Genomic DNA, 18,959 nt, shown 5'->3' on the forward strand with positions numbered 1-18,959 from the left:
AGTTGGCTTGTCTCAAATTGCAGTTTCTCTGCTATTCCCAAATGAACTCATTTTGCTAGTAAGACAGCTATTTTTTTTTTAAGGTTGACAGTCTCTACCCATAGATAACCAGTAGCAACACCCCACCCCCATTTGTCATGATCAAAAATGTCTGTAGACATTGCCAAATGTGCCTTGGGAAGGAAAATCACTTTCAGTTGAGAATTAATGTGCTAGGCTGGTAGAAATACCAGTTTTCTATCACTATTTGATCTCCTTTCTAACTCCTGTAGGGTTATTGAAAGGTCCCCAAAACTTATATGAGTAAAATGTCTGGTAAAATATCTACAGTCTTGGATGGTTTCTGACGAAAATATTTGTCTGAGCTCCGTTAAAGTTTGGTGACTCTGCTTTGGGGCCATGCTGGGAATCAAACAAGCTATGCTGAAGCTGAGAGCCCCAAACCTGGCTTAATTCTCCCTAGTTCTGCTCCACAGCTGTTCCCCTCTGAGCCATGTGCCACAGAACAGTAAAGGGAGTAGCAGTTGAGTAAATTGCCCACCCACTCATGTGTGACCATGTCTCATTCTCCTCCTCTAGGATCTTTGAGATATGACCTCCCTGCCTCCTTCCTCCTGAACAGTTTGGTTGCCTAGTCTTGGCAATAGGTATACATTTAGAAATAAGGAATAAGGGTAGTTGAAAGTGTTTTCTGCTTGCAAAGTGCTAAAGTTTTGGAAGCAAAATATTATAAGGGTCATTTTTAATGCTTTAGAATGCGAAGGGAAGAAATAGAACAAAATGTGTATAACTTGTCAAATTTGGGGCAGGAGCAGAAATCTGTGGCTGAAGAGGCCATATGTTGTCCCGAGGAAATTGTGAGTTTCATATATTTGGATAATGTCTTAATCTCTGTCCTTGGACACAAGCCTCTTCCTGCCTTCCAGGCAGTGGATTTTAAGACAAGCTTCTTAGCTCTTTGAGCAATATGAAGATAGTGGATTCCTAAGACTAGTCAGAAGTCATTATTGTTGTTTCTTAATGAAAAACAGATATTGGAAAATCTGATGTTACTGAGACAAGAAAGCAACATGGCTGGGTATACACTTTGGAGCCATCCTGCCAGCTTTTAATGTCTAGTTCTGCCTCTCATGCAATTTACTTAATTTCTCTGCAGTTTAGTTTCCTCCATTACACTAAGAAAACTACCTCTTTTATAGAATGATTAGACAATTAAATAAGTTAATACATTGAAAATTTAGAATGGCACTTGTAGTCAATACTCCATAAGTATAAGTTATTAACTCTATTATCACCTTGGTAAAAAGGATTACATCTTCTTAAAATGAATCAGGCCATGAGAAAGGACTGGAGAAAAGACAGAATCCGGAAAAATCACTTAGAATGACGTGGAAGAATGTCTTCAGAGAGTATTCAGAATCTATCCGTGCCTTGCCCAAACCTCTCCGTGGCTTATTAAGTCAAAGCCTGGTTTATGTCCGTGTCTAATCCACTGTTCTGACTGCACATGGCCTGATCTGTTAAAAGTAAAATGCACCCAATATGCAATATCCAACTTAGTTTTAGTTTTAGTTTTAGTAGGGGTTGACCTCAGATAATCCCAATACCTACTTCTTCCTACCTCAGCCCAACCAGTGACAACAGCAGCTGTTCTGTGGGTCTTTGGGCCAGCAGCCAAGAAGTTAGGCACAAATGCTTCGGACCTAGTTAGAGATGCTATGGAACAAAGAAACGCTTTTCACTTCATTTCACTCGGTTTTTTCAAACCTCATTTCTCCATTGAATCTTTTTTTGCGTTTTTCCTCAAGGGACTATCCACACCCTGTGGAACTGTGGTTCTGAGGGATGCAGTTAGGGACACGCATTCTCGTGTGCCCATTCACGTTGATTAGTATATGCTCTGGTCTCTGGTCATTTTTGTGATCTGTGGGTTACCTTTTTATTAGCTTTTTGCCAGCCTGTGCTTATTATGGTTTTATCTCACCACACATTCATTAAGTTGTCTCCATTGGCTCTGTGTTTTATAAAAATATCCAGTCTTCTTCACTTATTTTCCCAGTAAACATCCTAACTCAGTGCAGGTGCCACCTTACCTGCCACACACGCTCTCTTTCTTTAGCTAATTGCGCACACCTCCCTCTCTTACTTGTGTCCACCCCTGAGATGGAGGCCATTTGGGGACAATTAGTGTTTCACCATAATCGCTTTGCCTTTAATAATGGCTGACCATGAAAGGTTCATATTGAATTACAACTAAATACTAATGTGCTTTTCTGAAGCTAATGAGCCACCTGTGCCTCAAGAGAAGAAAATGAAAATACTGCTGGTTTTGCGAAAGAGTGTTCAGCGCTTTGAGTATTCCTTTCTTATGGATCAGATAGAAATAGCTCAAAGGTGCTTGTTCTTAAAATATTTCAGGATGCCAGTTTTTTAGTAGCTCCCTTCTAGTCCAAGTGCATTTGATTAGGATGGGGTCAGCCACGTGGGCAGAGAACCCAGCCTGCCAAATCAGAGCACGAGACTCTCCCAAACACACCATAGCATTTCGGGGTGTTACATGTGATGGAAACCAAACTAATGAAAGCCAGCTCGGGAGCTTTTCTGGGAACTCTTTCAAGATGAATGTTCCATTTTGCTGGAGTTGCTCAATTGATAGATAAAAGGAACAGACTCGTTGCTTGAATCTGTTCCGTGACAGAGCTTGGTCAATGTGCAGCCAGGCTTGGGTGGAGGACATAGTGAAACGTGAAGAGACTGCCTTGTCAGGAAACTGTTTGAACCTCTGTATGAAGCCGTACCTCATAAGAACTGTTGCTTGGACTGATCCCATAAGTTTCCATTTGGCTTCAACTAGTTTAAGTGAATTTTTTTGTCACTCGCCAATAAAAGTGTCTGGCTATACAGATTCTAATGTACACAATTTATGATAGAGCCACCTCATGAAATGCAAAGCAACAAAACATTGAGGTCAAATTTATAAAACAGGAAACTTAGCAACTCTTACATGTAAAAACACCTTATAAGAGAGCTAATGTCACATATCTTATCCTGGGTTACCTATCAGCATTTCTGTGCCACTAGATAATGCTTAAGTTTTGTTACCCCAAGTGCCATTGTATATCTCTAAGCCTCCCTCTTTTGCATGAATATTACTGTCCTAGATACCATAGGAGGAAAATGAACTTTTTTGATTGAATAATATAACAACATGATTAAGTGATGAGAGTTTTTCAGTTAAAGTTATTATTTTGGGGGCGCTTGGGTAGTTCAGTTGGTTAAGCGTCTGACTCTTGTTTTGCTTGTTTTGGCTCAGGTCATGATCTCATGGCTTGTGAGTTTGAGCCCCGCATTGGGCTTTTCCTGTTTTAAACTCTGTGTTCATTCCTGTTTGTTTTTGCAGTCTTATCATAGAAAAATAGATGATAATCTATTAGAAATATAGAGGATAATCCAGTTCCTAACTGCAGTTACATGCAAAAATTAAAAAAAAATTAATTTAATGTTTATTTATTTTGCGAGAGAGACAGAGCACGAGCAGAGAGAGAGGGAGACACAGAATCCGAAACAGGCTCCAGGCTCCGAGCTGTCGGCACAGAGCATGAGGCATGAGATCATGAACTGAGCCGAAGTTGGAAGCTCAACCAAACCCCAAATTTTTTTAAATAATAAAGCAAACAAGCATAAAAAAAGAGTTCATCAAGGTGTAAGAGTGCCATTGCCATTGTTGTCCGCACTGTAATCATCATTATCGCCAGCAGCAGGAGCAGCAGCATCTGTCACCCTCCTCGATAAATATATATACTTGGCTACATGACAAATGTCAGATGTTTATTTTATTTATTTTATTTATTTTAATTTTTTTAACGTTTATTTATTTTTGAGACAGAGAGAGACAGAGCATGAACGGGGGAGGGTCAGAGAGAGAGGGAGACACAGAATCTGAAACAGGCTCCAGGCTCTGAGCTGTCAGCACAGAGCCCGACGCGGGGCTGGAACTCACGGACTGACCGTGAGATCATGACCTGAGCTGAAGTCGTATGCTCAACCGACTGAGCCACCCAGGCGCCCCAAATGTCAGATGTTTAAAATTGCTGTATGCCAATAGAAATGCAGCAAGGTAAATGAAGTATATAAGCATGTTTTTCGTGAGTTAATTTTAGGTAATATTACCCAAAAAGAAAATAAGATAATGGACATCATGGACTTAGGCTTTGTCAGACATTAAAAAGGCATCTCTTATGGAGTTTCTCTTGTGAAATTTTTTTTGCCTGATTCACACTCATAATTGTTCAATAGTTATATATGCCTAGTAGTCAAATGCATATAGACAGAATTAGAATAATATTTGTTTTCTTAGGCTGGCAAATCTCAGCTGATAGCCTTATTGAAAAAGATTTGATGGAACATAGAACTCTCATATAGTGTTGGTAGGAGTATAAATGTCTATCTTTTATGGAGAGCAAACTGGAATTATTTATCAGTTTAAAATAGACATACTCATTGGTCCTGCTCTTTCATTTCTAGAAAAAGACAAGAATGAAATGTGTATGTGTAGGAAATTCGTTGTAGCATTGTTTCTAATGGCAAAAAAAGAAAAAAAGGAAACAAAAGAATATCATCACATGTGCTCATAATATTTCATTATTCAGAAGTGATCTACAATGTTGCCATTTATATCCTTGAAATTCTTATTCTAATTGTGTGGTATTCCACCTTCCACTTTGGCTACTGTTTCTGTCTCACTTTCAGGATTATCTATCCAGTTGAGAGGCCTCTGGAGCCAGACTATCTGCTCTATTACTCTCCAGAAGTATGACATTGGGGAAAACACTCTTTCCCCTCTGTAGCCTCAGTTTCTCCATTTGTAAAATGTGTAACCGTGTATACGGTGCCTGTCTCAATAAATACAAGCTATATTATTTTTAATATAAAAAAATGTTGACATTTTCCAAGAATAGGTATTTGTCTGTTTACATGCTTCTTGTAAAAGCTCATGTCCATGGATTTAATTTTTACAATAGCACTGTTCAAAATGAAGTGGTCATAAACTGGGATAGTGTGGTTTCCTAGACCTAGTACGCACCCCTAGGTCTGAAGGGGGAAATGGAAGGAGCATATACCAAATCTAGAAGGAGGGCAGGGGGTGGCCCCCCAATAGGAGTTATGACTTCTAATTGAATTATGTTCACAATGTTTAAGGGAGGAAACAAAAATAGTACTCTGACTTCACCTCCTTCTCCTCTTACCAGTGCTCCCCTTTGGTTAAGTCCAGTTCAGTACCTGAGGCCAGAAAATCCCTTCCTGGAGTCCATACAGATGAGCCTCCAAAAACACAGGCCAATGGGGAGAAAGCATAGGATTTGGATCTGGAAAGAATGGAAGATTTTCAGCACAAACCCGTGTATCCCTGCTTGCTAGTACTCTTCCTGAAATTTCTTTGTTCGAAGTAGCACATTCCTCATGGACATTTTTATTTTAATTTCCATTGCTACATGCTTTATCCTTTGTTTAATCTTCTCTCTTTTTTGTCCTAGGTTATCGCAAAGGCTTCTCAATTAATTAGTCTTTCTGGTTTTTTTCTGCCTATATTCAGGATTTCTTTCTTTTTCTCCCTCTTTTCCCTCTTTCTCCCTTCTCCTCCTTTTCCCTCACCTCTTCTCTTCTTTTTCTCAAAGAGGGAAAATTGTAACATGCAGACTAATTACGACACTTCTTTGCCTGATAACGTCCCATTTTTTTTATTTTTTTTTATTGCTGTGTCAGTAATTACTAGATGCTTAGTGATAGACATTTATTTATTTTGTTATTTCACAATTTTGGAGACTCACCTGGGTTCTCTCTTCAGTGTCTCTCACAAGGCCAAAATCAAGCTGGGATCTTATCTGGAGATTCTGTGACACAATGAACTTCCAAGCTCTTTCTTGTTCTTGACAGAATTCATATTCTTAGATTCTGCAGCCTCATCCCCCTCGGCGTAATGCATCGTTCTGTGTGCAATGGCCACGCATGTCTCGCTCTCGGGGTCTCTACGGGGTCTCAGCCCCTCAAATACCAACTCTGCTGAACAGCCCTTTCTATCTTCCACACCCCTGCCCTATAGCCTCCCTCCCCACACACAATACACAGTAATGTTTTGGGACATGAATTTGTATGTAGAAAACGGTGTCGAAGAATATATTTGGAAATATTAAGGATTGTCTGTGTCCTGGATTTGCTGGCAATTTTTAGTTGTCTGGACAAGCCTGATCTGTTTTATAAGCATAAATTGCTTTTTCTAATCAATTCAATGCAGATTTTATGTTAAAGTATCTAACAGAAACCCAACATATGCCAGATGCCTCAAAGAGATGATCAACATTTACGATTCAGCAATAATTAGATATATGATATGATTTTAATATCCTTAGTTCAATGATATGAGTATACTAAAAACTAATAGGCTAAATGATAAACCATCCAAATGCCAGTCATTCTAATATTAGAAAATTTGTTCTACAATCTTAACTACAACAACATGCCTGTGATTTTAAACTTCTGGCCTCATTATTTATTATCATAATTACATATTGATCATCAATAAGCTCAACCCACAGGATCTGAGAACTTTTTACAAACTTAAATATGTTGATATACTTGGAATTTCAGTGGGCTTTATACCATGGTTTTACGTAATCATTTGGAACTCATAGATGATATGAGTATTACAGTTGACACAGAAAGTTTAGAAAAACCTGGAGAAATACTGTCATATTAAATTAGACTTAACACAATTTTCTGGCCATTAAAAATATTCCCTTTTATGTTACCAAATATTGTAAAGATAAGTAAGTTTTTTTCTCTCTGAGGAATTGAATAACAGGGACACAGAGATCTTCCTTAAAGGAGGAGAGAAAGGAATGGGGGTGGGAAGAGAAAGCTATGATTTTAGTTTCCCATTTCTTTGTCAGTCTTATTACATATCTGTAATAGAAAACTGCCGCACAAGCAAAATGTATTTCAATTGCTGGATCTAATGAGAAACAGCTAATGGTGAAAAAAATAGAAATTTTAAATACATACTGAAATTTGATGTATTCCTGACATATCTGACATATGCTTATTTATAGAATCAGAATGAAGTTTGAAAAATGTTTGAATATGAAAAGACAGTAAATTTTTACTACTGTATATTATGCCCCTGTATAATTCTCTCTCCTTACTCCACTGCCCCTCTTACACACACATAGACACACACACACACACTCACACTCTACAGAATAACTTTCTTTAATGTTATGCACTCATATTTCTATTAAGGAGACACTTACCAAGTGTCTCCAATGTGTTTGGTATTGGGCTAGTTCCCAGATATTCCATGGTGTTCCCAATGCACTTGGAGTTTATAAACTGGTCCGCATTTGCATGTACGTAGTTTAATGGTCTCATCATGACAATCTTGCCAAGTAGTTTTCTTCCTGTTCCATGGATGAGTAACTAGTTTAAAGTCACTTCAACAATTAAGTGGTAGTGGTCTCCCAACTGAAATTTTTCTAGAGATACAAGTTTTAAGGTTCACATTTTTCCCTGATTTATTTGCCATCTCACATACATGATTAACTTAAACATAAAATCTGTTTAAAGCCTAAAGTTGGTTCTGTTGGTTCAGTTCTTTTAATACTTTGTATAGAAACTTTTTAAATCTGCATGTCTAAAACATGGCATTTGCTTTTATTCATTTATTTGTTCATTCATTTATTCATTCCTCTTTTATTAAGCACTTGCATGGGACAGGTTTTATAGCAAGATAAAAGGGATTATAAGATAAGCTGCTTAAGTTCAGACTCTTATTATGAAGAAAGTGGAGAAAAATTTGCATAACCTACATGTTAGTCACTACTACCCTGCTTTTAGAATCTAAATCAAATGGACTGCTTAAGCCTTATAGTGGATAATTGCTGTTTGCTTGCTTGCTTGTTTGTTTTTGGCATTGGTAACTCTTCTTTTGGAAACATTTGCCCAATTTCTTCTCAAAATTCATTATCTTTTCTCAGTTATTTCAGTGTGAGATGACTTCATCTTATGGGTATACAGCTCAGGTCTGGCCAGTCAGAACATTTTGTCCCTGGTCATTTTACTGAATTTAGGGATAATAAGAATATAATTCAAATAACACCAAAGCAATTCATTGAAACTTCTCCAGAGCTGTTGCAGAAGAATAGATAAGCCTTCCTACTCTGTTGAAACATGAAAAATGGAACATGGGAGATGCCCCAGCCATTTTGCCACCTTGAGAAAGCAGCAAGTTCTGAAGTAATGGAGAAATAAGGTCCTGGTGATGGTTGCACCCCTAATTTTAGCCGTGCTGAGATGAGGAGCGAACATGATTTTGTAAATTATTACCTTAACCTAGTCTTTACTTTTCTTTCCCCCCCATGATTTCCTGTGTGTTAAACCCTTCACCCCATCCACGTCCTACTCAAGCTTTCTTTAATGGATGTTCAGTGGGGTATGGGACTCTAATGGAGGAGGGGTGTATTATAGTGCCATATAACATTTAGTTTAAAACTGTACAGTGTTCTGTATCCACTGGGTGGATATTGCATTCTGCCATTTTGTCTGTTCTCTCTTTTCTTTTCTTCACCAACACTCATGTCTGCCTTCTACCCAAACTCTAATTCAGGTAGGTTGCTGGATAAGTACAGGATGCCGAGTCAAATTTGAATTTCAAATAAACAACAAGTAATTTTTTGGTTAAAGTATGTCCAAAGTATTGAATGGGGCATAATCATGTTAATAATACATATTTATTTGAAATTCAAATTTAATTTAGTGCCCATATTTTTTTTTCCTTAATAGGGAAACTAAGTCTAGAGCCATTTGTTGTTTCATCCACACACTTCCCCCAAGGGCCTCCCTTATCAAAGTATTTTTCCAAATTGTCATTTTCCTATTTAATAAATAAATATAAAATCTCTCATTTTATTACAGAACTGAAGTTACTATATTAGATGCATGTTAAATGTTTTATTTCCCTTTGTTTTCAAGGAAAAAAAAATCCTCTTGTGAATTGGGGAAGTAGATGACTTCTAATTTCATCTTGTGTCCCATGTCACTGGGACTAGTTACCCTCTTCTACACCCCTCTGTCCCTAGTTCTGCCCATCCCCCAAACATTCTATTCCATTTCGCCAACATATCCAGTCCCTTTCCAGTTTCTCCTTTTTTGGCTATATTAACAACTGTTCTCAGAGACAAGATGTTTTTACCAGTTTTAAATCAAAATGGGAACCTATCATTTCCATTGCTATACCTGAAATTTCTCCAAAAACATATCCATATCTTAAAATACAAATGTCTTTTCCTCAAACATGAGGAATGCATCTGCTATTATTAATTGGTCTGGAAATCTGAACATTTCCCTCAGGCTAGTTTGTAGTGACGGTGGAGTAGTCAACAACTTTCATTATCCTTGCCTTTTCTGGATGTGAAATTTGCTGGCCTCCTCTTTCTGGTATCTCACTCACAGGGGGAGAAATTACCCCTTCTCTGTATCCGCTAAAAACAGAAACAAATAAGCAATCAGAAACAAACAAAAACTTTCTGATCCATCAAATGTTTCCTTTTTGTTGTTGGTGTTCGGGTTCTTATTCTATGACTGTCTGCATGTCACATTTTTAGCTAGGAGATAGACCCTGTGCATCCATCCTTCGTACTCATGAGTGCCCTGGGAGATGTTAATGAAAGTTTTCAGAAAATGGTGTTTGCAGTCATCACACAGTGCAGTGCAGGGGACAGCATCTCACTTAAAGATAGTGTCTTTCATGCCTCACACTTGTCTAACACCTTTCTTTTGATGCGCTTGTAGCAATGTACAGGTTTCCATCTTAACAAACCAAATATCTCTAGGAGCCAGGCAGGATACAGGTATTAAAGATCAGTGCCTCTCTTACAGAATTTCAAATTTTCAAGAAAGATACTCATTCAGTAAGTCTTTACATGATTATACACTTTTAGGTGAGTAGATGTGTGTAGAGAATGTGTGACAATTGCAGAGATTTAGCTAACTTGTTTCCTGTAGACTTTTTCCCATAAACTTTTCAAAAACATTTTTCCCTTTGGATCTCTGTTCTGTTGTGTTAAGTTTGTTTTAAGGCTTTTCATTTTGTGGGTTTTTTTTTGTTGTTCTGTTTTTATTTTTGTTTTGTTTTGTCTTGTTTTGTTTTTTGGTGCCTCAAGACTGGAAGTGGACTTGGCAGCATAATAATAACTCATCTGTTGGCATAGACAGTCCAGTAATAAATGGCCACTTAGTGCGCACAAGGTTATAATCTTGCCCCTGAGACTTGGTGGAGAATGGCTCTCCATGTCAGGAATAAGGGTGGTTTGTCCTGAAAATGAATTACTGTCACGTCTGCAGACTTTAGGTGGTCTGTTCTTATTAAGACCAGATTACCTGGATTCCTTTTGAATGTTCTGAGAGCTCAGAAGTGGATGTCTCTGGGGCTTGTAAATGCAAGGAGGAGTTTGTGGTGACAAAGTGACTAGGGCTCAGGGGTGGGAAGTAGCTTTGATTTACAGGTTTTTATGATTTTTAGCAAAATAAACAAACAAAATCATAGTTTCAGTGTGGTTTCTAGTGTTACAGTTTTTTTTTTATTAATTTTTTTTTTCAACGTTTATTTATTTTTGGGACAGAGAGAGACAGAGCATGAACGGGGGAGGGGCAGAGAGAGAGGGAGACACAGAATCGGAAACAGGCTCCAGGCTCTGAGCCATCAGCCCAGAGCCTGACGCGGGGCTCGAACTCCCGGACCGCGAGATCGTGACCTGGCTGAAGTCGGACGCTTAACCAACTGCGCCACCCAGGCGCCCCCAGTTTTTCTTTTAAAGCATTTTCCACCTGGTGAAACTGATATATTAGATATCAATACCAGTAACTCAAGGATTATTACTATAAAAATTTCTGGATCATTCCAAAGTAGGCAAGGCCAATTATCAAAGTATCTGGCAAGTAGAATTTCCTTTTATTGTCACCCCCATCGGTTCATATCTTTGCAAATTTTGGAAGCCTAAAGATTTTATACTCCTCTTCTTATCCAAAAATCCCTTTGAACAGCATCCTGAGATATCATACATCATTAATGCCAAAGACATTTATTGAGCACCTATGAGAGTTGTGTGCCTATAAGGAGGGGGTATGGCTTGTATTTGAAAGAGAAAAATTTAAAAAGTTATATTTTCAATAACACTTCTCACTTTAATAGAAGCAAGGAAGTAATTTGGTTTAAGTCAAAGCAGCGATGTTTGAATTGCTACATTTTAGGCATCAATGTACCATTTAGAAGAATGTTTGTGTGACAAGGACACTTTTTGCTGATAACTCATAAATTTTACCATATGTGGGGTAGAGGAGGTTGGAAACCAGTCTGCAAAGGACAGCATTAGGATCCACTCCTGTGAGGTCAGCCCAGGGAAGGCTCAACACTCCTATACATATCTCTGTATTTGTCCAACAAATGAAAAGGTATAGAGTTTTACCCACATTCTTTTTTTTCCCACTCATCCTCAGAAAAATGCCTGTGTTTTGATGATATTGATCATTACTCATTCTCCTCCACATGGTTTTATGCTTCAGACCATCATTTTAGTCATTAATGAAGGGTATTTGATAAAGAATAACAAATAGTAAATTTCATTTGAACCTTCATTAGAACAAAAGTTTTATCGAAGTTATTTTCTTACTTTCAGATTTATTCATATGTGCAAGAATTATTCATTGACTTTGTAATATAGATCAGGTGTTAGGCAGTACTCTATGCTATTGGAATATAAAGTAATGAAGATAAGGTCCATGCCCTTTGGTACACACTTTCTACAGGAGGAGTCAGACAGTAAAGAAGTTTTCAAACATATGCAACTTTTGCAATATAACAGGTACTATAAGAGAAATCAATCAAGTTTATTATTTATTAAGCACATATCTATTAAAGTACACATTACTGTAAGCTCTATTCCATACTGAAAGGCTAAGATAGTCTTTTTGAATATTTTATGTCTGGTGTATGTACTGGAACTTAGTAGGCATCCAACTAATACCTTACAAAATAAATTTTTTACTTGAGTTTGCAAGAAAGTAAAAAAAAAAGTTATTTTGCTTTTTTGATTGAGAAATTGCTTCTTTAATCAAATACTAAGCAGTGTGTATTAATTTATTAAGTTATTCATTTAATAAACATAAATGACTCAATATTGAGGAAAGAAGTGGTTAGCTGTCTCAAATTCGACTGAGAAAGCCGAGGATTGAAAAGTATCCTTTAGATATGACAGTTTAGGAACTTACTGTGATCCCTACAAAAACTAAATAGTGGTATTGGAGGTAGGAACAATGTTGGAATAAAACATGTTTTGAGCAATTGTGAGATATCATTATACATCATCAGATTGATAAAAGTACAAAAGTGAGACAAAACCAAACATTGATGTGGTTGTAGAGACACTAGAGTTCCTTTAATCTGATGTTACGAGTATAAATTGGTGTAAAAATTCTAGACTCTCTAATGTCATTCAAGCTATGCACACATTTCAAATCCGAGTATTCCGCTTTAGAATATGAACGCTAGAAGTCTTTTAAGCAAGTACACAGGGAAACATATACAAACATATTTATCGAAGAATTATTAGTATAAAATATCAACAAAAATACATCTAAAATATGCTATTTAGTAAAAATGGTAAATTGTGGGATTATATCATTTATTTTTTTTTCCTTAAAATGTTTATTTGTTTTGAGAGAGAAAGAGAGACAGAACAGGAGAAGGGGAGGGGCAGAGAGAGGGAGAGGGAGAAGAAAATCCCAAGCAGGGTCCATACTGTCAGCTCAGAGCCCAATGTGGGGCTTGATCTCATGAACCAGGAGATCATGACCTTAGCTGAAACCAAGAGCTTTACGCTTAACCAACTGAGCCACCCACGTGTCCCTATACCATTTGTATAGAGGTTTAAAGGATACAAAAGAAATTTATGCATAGTAACAGGGTAAAAATAGACATAAATGTGGTAATATCAATCTCAGGATATTTCTTACAGGAAGGAAGAAGGAGATATGAGAGAAGGGTGTAGAACAAGAGAGTTCATTGTATCTGATATGTTTCATTTCTAAAAATCGAAGGAAGGAAAGAAGAAAGGAGGGAGTTGAAGAAAGACAGGGGAAAAAAGAAAAGCAAAGAAAGAAGGAAAAAATGAAATAATGTTAAGATCTATTAAAACTAGGTAGTTGGGTGCATGAGTTGTGTATGTTTTTTCTTTATGTCATTCTATTATATGTATTCATTATAGTCTGTTACATATATATCATATACTGTATAATATATAACAAAATATATACACATATAATGGCAGATATATATATCTATATACATATGTATAATATATAATAGATATTATAGATATATATACCTTATAAAACACAGAATATGAGCAGACAATGTATTCTCCATGAAGAACTGGCATGTCAAGGATTGGCTGTTTCCGGTAACGTAAAGATGTAGATCAAACATGCAGAGGGGAGATAGGATATGGGGGAGGTGGCGCACAAGTGATTACAGAGTTTTCTGAAAATTCAGCTATTGTAATCTCTCAAGACAGAGGTATTCACAAAACACATTTGGCAGCAAAAACTACCTGAGAAAATGAGTGAAAAGCAAAGAAAAACAAAACGACAAAATACACACAGGGTCAGGACTGTTCTTTTTTCTAATATAATCTTGAACGTTAGAATTAAAGGGTAGAGAGTGTTTTAATTTTTTCAATTTTTTTTACAGTTTATTTTTTTTGAGAGAGAGAGAGAGAGAGAGGGAGACAGAGGGAGACAAAGAGGAAGGGAGGGAGAGAGAGAACATGGGAGAAGCAGAGAGGGACAGAGAGAGAATTCTAAGCCAGCTCCACACTGTCAGCACGTAACCTGAAACAGGGCTCAAACCCACGAACCATGAGATCATGACCTGAGCTGAACCCAAGAATCGGATACTTAACCTAATGAGCCACCAGGCACCCCTTAATTTTTTGTAAGACAATGAGTAGACACAGTCACAGACAGCAGGATCTGTTATCTTTATCACATTTCTGGTCACTGTTACTGGTCCACTCATGTGACCATGACCATCTTTGTCCTTGTATCTTCTATCCTAAAAGGTAAACACACTAGGTAAAATTCAGTTTAAGCAAAAGCTGAAAGAACCTCTGTAAATGTCACATATGTTGACACTTTTTCATGACTAGAATTTGAACATAATACATATACAGATACTAAGCAAGATCATGTGGTTGATTGTATTATAATTACTAAAAGTAGACTTTTGTTTGAACTATTTTGATAAAATTTGATATTTTGGTAGGATTTTGATCAAATTATTTGATCATAATTCCTTACTTTCCTAAGCTCAGTTGAATCTTTAGGAATATCTATTCTCAAAGTATTCATAAGCAGATAATAATGAAAATCTATTGGTCCTAAAAAGCCATTGGCCTGGAAGAGAATCCACATTATTTCATAACTGTCTCATATACTAGAATTATTTCACAAATTAAGTGGTGATGATGGTAACATGTTAGTAGCTATAATTTATCAAATGCTATGCTAAGTGCATTGCCTACATTATCTTACTGAATTCTTATAAACTTACAAGAAATATGCAATTGTTCCAGTTCACAAAGAAGGCAAAAAAGATACGAGCACATTCTCAAGATGGCACAGCTAGTAAGACTCAGAAGTGGGATTTGAATTCATGTCTTTCTGAGGCTAAGCCAAAATTTGATGCTATTCTACACTCCTTTTTAATGCTCTGAAGCAATATCTATAAAGGATAACTATCCAAAGTCCGTAATAAATAATTAATTTATGGGGGTGCCTGGGTGGCTCAGTCTGTTGAATGGCCGGCGCTTGGTTGGCTCAGGTCAGGATCTCATGGTTCGTGGGTTAGAGCCCCATGTTTGGCTCTGTGCTGACATTGCAGAGCCTGCTTAGGATTCGCTCTCTCTCTCTGCCCCTTTCCGGCTTGTGCACACACACACTGTCTCTCTGTTTCTCTAAAAAAGAAACCATTAAAAAATTAACTTCTAAAAACTATTTTCACTGGCCATTGCAGCAATCAGAGGTAAAGTTAGAGACACTGCTAGAAAGTTATGTTGACATTGTGTGATAATTGTAAGGAAAATGAAATTAGTATATTATCTTTAATGGAAAATTTCTCACCTGCCTATACTTTCTCCTTAACAATTGATTTTGATGTTGTTTTATAAGTAACCCTTACTGTGTAATCATTGGCCAAAAGTAATACAGTGCTGACTGAATTCCTGATAAGAAAATGATAATATCCCAATATTAAGGAACACCAGCTATGAAGACAGTTTCTCAGTGGACATAGTTAAGGGCCAATTCTCTTAGACAATTAAAAACAGTAAATAAAACGTAGAGACTGAATTTTTCTCTCTCAGTGTCTCTATGGATATGAATTGGTGGTCTATTAAGTGATTCTTTCTTTCTAATTTCTATAATTTGATAATGCAGGCATAGTCATGTATCACCAAAAGAAATCTGATGGCAAATGTGCTTAGCATTCCTGTAAGACTATTGCGAGATTTTCTTAGGGCTTGATTTCTTCATACAACTGTTTAACATATTGGGGTGCCTGGGTGGTTCAGTCAGTGAAGCATCTGACTCCTGATTTCAGCTATGGTCGTGATCTCACAGTTCATGATCTCAAGCCCTGTGTTGGGCTTTGCGCTGTCAGTGGAGAGCCTGCTTGGGATTCTCTCTCTGCCCCTCTCTCCTCCTCTCAAAAACAAACAAACAAACAAATAACCATTTAAAAAATTTAAAAAAGCACCAACTGCTTAACGTGTAACGTAAGCTGTGTTTTTCAGATTCTGTCATGTAGAGTCTGTGTTGAGAAGGCAGAAAACTTACAGAAAGCAGGACAGAAGGCCTTAGCAGCTATATTTAGATTAATATTTTGCACATAAACTACTGAGAATACCCAAAGAACAAACTTATCTAGTAGGAAACATTATAGCCATGTCCAGATATTTCATTTATGGGAACTTGGAGAAAGAAGACGATTTTGTTTTGTGATTGCAAAAATCAGATCAAGAGTTTGAGCTACTAATAACTTCTCCTAAGTGGATTGCAGATGTCAGTCATTGTAACTCAGTCATGCTGAAGGCAGCTCATCTCTTTGAAAAGACTGAGCAGTGTACAGTTCTTTATACCAGAAAACACATATGATGTATTCTTTATAACAGTAGTAGCAGTCAGAGTGGTCACAGTATTAGTAATAATAATAACACTAGCCCAGAATGTTTTTAAGTGGAAAACAAATGTGTCAAGTACAAAATTATTATCTTTAATAACTGTAATCTTCTGGGATTATACAGGAATACCGGAAATGTATGACTCTACAGCCTGGGGATTTACTATTGATTATGCTTTTTAATCTTCTGTGGCCCATTTTCTTTGGAGTACTTTATCTGTGCCTAAACTTTAGGCCCTGGAGTCTTGTAAATGTTGTGAAGGGAGTACTTTATTTGATCTGGGAAAAATAGAAACCATTGCTCTTCTTGTGATTTGTAAGCATTAACTTTTACTGCTTACTTGGGAGAGTGACTCAGTTTTTGTTTTAATTATATCGATTTTATTGGCTGCCACTATGTGGAGACATGTTTTCTGTTAGAGATAATTTGTGTAATAAGTTAACCTTATGAAATGTATCCTATGATAATGTTCTGATCTTGAACTAATATCTGGGTACATAAATCGACTCAATAAAATAATGATAAAGGACAATAAAATGGCAAAACTATATAACTAAAAACTAAATAAAAATAATGTTTTGGTGTAAACATTATAATTGTTTAGCAAATATATATACCTATAATTGTATTATAAATATAGTTATATTTTTATCTGATGATTCATTTTCCAAGCACATTAATGTTGCATTGTAGACCATGTTTGTATGCCCCAAAATTCATTTGTTGAAACCCTGTCTTCCAATATGGTATTTGGAGGTGAGGTCACTAGGAGGTCATTAGGATTACATAAGGTTAGGAGGGTGGAAATCTCAAGAAAGAACTGGTGCCCTTATAAGAAGAGAAACCAGAGAGCAGAGCATGTCTCCTCTCCATGAGTATGCACAGAGGAGAGACCATGTGAGCAGAGGGAAAAGGTGGCCATCTGAGGAAGAGTGCTCTCTCACCAGAACCCAACTTTGCTGGCACCTGATCTCAAATGTTCAAATTCTAGAAATATGATAAAATAAATTTCTGTTTTTTTAAGCCATCCGGTCGATGGTATTTTGTCATGGCAGCTTGAGAAGACTAGGATATATCCATAAATGAATAAAAAGTGTTAACTGAAAAACTGTACATTTAAATTTGTGGTCAGCAGATAATCTCAACTGAGTTCACCTACTGGTGGATGCTCAGAGTAATCTGTTGCTGCCAAAACCTTCATCCTCCCCTCCAACGCTGACCATTTCTTTGCACCACTGCTGAAACTTCTGGTTTCTGAAGTACTTTTTTCCCAGACTTCAGAGGTTTTAGCATATAATAGGCTCATAACTTTAAATAACCTTTATGCTTGGGTAATTTAGATGTGCTTTCTTAGATTCAAAATTAAACGATTATGTAATCAGAGAAAATATTCACATTGTAGCTGCCATAAAGCTATTTGCCTTGCCTAGGGGATATTATAGAGTATATATGAGTGTTGAGTACTCACTCTGAAAATATGAACTATAGATGTGTGCTTATGACTTTGATGTGTGTCTCAGAGCCTCTGCTAATGGATTCTGAAAAACATGTTTTAATGAAATAAAGGATAACACCAAAGCCCAGATTCAGTCAGAAATCTTAGCTACTGAATAAATTTGGTGAATTATTCTTAACAAGAAGAAATGAGAGCCTATTGCCAAAGTCGAGCAATGCCTATTCGATACCTGGGTATGGGCAGAAAAATCTGTAGGAATAATCATGGAAGGTGGGGGGTGGTATCTTTTATTTATTTTATTTATTTTATTACTTTTTATCAAGTTTATTTATTTTGAGAGAGAGAGAGAGAGAGAGACCACATGAGTGAGGGAGGGGCACAGAGAGGGAGAGAGGGAGAGAGAGAGAGAACCCCAAGCAGGCTTTGCACTGCCAGCACAGAGCCTGGTGGAGAGTTTGAACTTACGAACCATGAAATCAAGAGTCAGATGCTTAACCAACTGAGCCCCAAGGGGATGGTTTCCTTTAAAACACCAAGAAAGAAGTTGCATCTGAAGGCATGTGTCTGATATAAATGTACCCGTATTAGGAATATTTCAAAGTGCAATTGTATTAAGGTACTGAGCCTAAGCCCCAGTTATTTCATAATATAAGAATTTGTATACATTTTAGGAAATCATGATTAACGTAATAATGTGTTTGGACTATACTCAAAGTGAAAGCTCAGAATTATCCACTTGCAAATATAAACCATTGTTTCTATCAAGAACCACAAAAGAGCTTAATTTTAATAATATTAATGGACATTAAAGCATTTATATTTTAATGAGAAGATTAAATAGTACGCATACTGAAATAAAACTTATTTTAAACATTAAGCATTAAAACTTTATTTTTTTCCCCAGAACCAGCAATACTTTTTATTTTTTTTATTTTATTTATTTTTTATTTTTTTTAATTTTTTTATTTTTATTTTTTATTTTTTTATATATATGAAATTTATTGACAAATTGGTTTCCATACAACACCCAGTGCTCATCCCAAAAGGTGCCCTCCTCAATACCCATCACCCACCCTCCCCTCCCTCCCACCCCCATCAACCCTCAGTTTGTTCTCAGTTAAAACTTTAAACATTAAACATTAGACCTGAGTCTAATTAATGGTAAGAGACAAGTCAACGTAATTTATTTTATTTATTTTTAATTTTTTTAACTTTAT

Source organism: Prionailurus viverrinus, chromosome B3 (genome assembly GCF_022837055.1).
Source record: "Prionailurus viverrinus isolate Anna chromosome B3, UM_Priviv_1.0, whole genome shotgun sequence".
Taxonomy (NCBI): Eukaryota; Metazoa; Chordata; class Mammalia; order Carnivora; family Felidae; genus Prionailurus; species Prionailurus viverrinus.